Below are 1,717 nucleotides of genomic sequence, written 5' to 3' on the forward strand. Positions count from 1 at the left end.
CCATGATTAAACCAGACATAATCAACAGCAGATAGTAATTTCAAATATTGTTCAGTTCCAAAGTATACAACAGTTTAGTTATAAAATATTTTTGCTTGATGAAGCCTTTCTAGAATAATCCAGCAAGTGTAAGTCATTTAACTGATAGATATGTCACATTAAGGAAGAATTCTTAGAAATAAGAGTATCCAAATAATCATAAGTAGGAATTTTTTCTGTAATTGTAGGTAAGGACTAAGAGTGCTCTGGCTAGGTGCAACAATCCCAAACATGTTCATTCATGTGTCTGGTCATTTATTTTCTGTGTTCACTAAGCTGGATGATTTGAAGAAATGTCCAAAGTAATAAATTGTTAATGCTTTTCCAGAATTTAACTCACTAAAATTGTGGAGTGAACACTCCTAATCAAATGCTCCTTGTGTCAGAAAAGTGTGTGAGAGTGTTCATGCCTCTGAGAAGATTGCCTCATAGATGCAAAAGCACAGTTCATGATTGATCATCTGTTACCATTTTTGATCATCACAAAAGAACAGATAGCTGGATAACAATAGGAGAGAAAAATACTGATGTTCTCCAATCCTTGCACATTATGTCTGTACATTATATAAATGGTAAGGCAGCTGTTAGTCCAGTAAAAGAAAATAAAGCAGCTCACCAGTGCCAGGATTGTGTGGGCAGCTTTGGTTTCAGGAGAAGATCTTGGGCAGAGGCTAGTCCTGTGGAGATGCTGGACTATCTTACAAAGTTTGAAAAGGCATTTTACCACATACACTCTGGTCCAGATCATGAGGAACAGACATAGGAAATCTCGTAAGACCATGCCCCCTAGAAAAGCAGCCCGCTGAAGTTGATCAGACTTTCTCCCATTACAGTATGTCAGAGAATATACTTGTCCAACTTCAGTGGTGTTGAAGGGGACTGCAGTGGTTATGATGACACAGATGTAGATCAGCATGTTGATGATCCAGAAAGAAAAGAGAGCAGGAAAAACATACGTGGAAATTTGGAGTTTGAGCCGTACCCACCTAGAGTTGCTGGGAGTGATAATTATGGCCTGAAAAATACTCAGAAAAGATGCGGTGCAGAGAGAAAGACCTGGTGTGACTCTACATGTACAGCTCTGTCTTACAGCAACTGTCATCTAGAAAATTTCTTACTCCAAAGGCATTCATTATTTCTGGAACTCCACTGAAAAGAATTGTCATGACATCAGCTAAAGTTAAGTGGGTAAATATCAAATCTATAGGCCTCTTTATATATAGCTGGATTAGTAGCAATATGTGTCCAATAAAACCAATTCCAATTTGAGAGAGAAAGAATACTCCTAAAATAATCTCCTTTGTAATCATTATAATCAGTGGCTCTGATCCTATGGATGGACTCCTCCACAGCTAAAAAGGGAACTGCAATGATTTGTAAGCTTGATGGAAACAAGAGAATTTTAAGAAGACTCCATAAGGTATGTTCACCCTCAGCAGTATATTCAGGAAATGAAGAATTAGGTCTAGAAGTAAAAGTCAAGAATTGTTAAAGTCACTTCAGAGGAACCTTAAGGTTAAGACAAACATGTCTTGTTTATAAAAACATTACTGTAATTCTCAAAAATAACTTGAGTTTCCTGAAGAAAAATATTTCATAATTATGGAGATTTTATGCTCTGTGTATATATTCTGAACTTCATTTTTTTAAAAAAAGATTTTATTTATTTATTTATTTG

At 35.9% G+C, this 1,717-nt stretch overlaps 1 pseudogene; it reads right to left on the reverse strand.

Moving 5' to 3' along the window:
• Positions 1 to 386: 386 nt before the first annotated feature.
• LOC101678781 lies at positions 387 to 1,349 on the reverse strand (annotated as a pseudogene).
• Between the last annotated feature and the right edge of the window lie 368 nt (positions 1,350 to 1,717).

This window comes from Mustela putorius, unplaced genomic scaffold (assembly GCF_011764305.1).
Source record: "Mustela putorius furo isolate JIRA1106 unplaced genomic scaffold, ASM1176430v1.1 tig00003923_pilon_pilon_pilon, whole genome shotgun sequence".
NCBI lineage: Eukaryota > Metazoa > Chordata > Mammalia > Carnivora > Mustelidae > Mustela > Mustela putorius.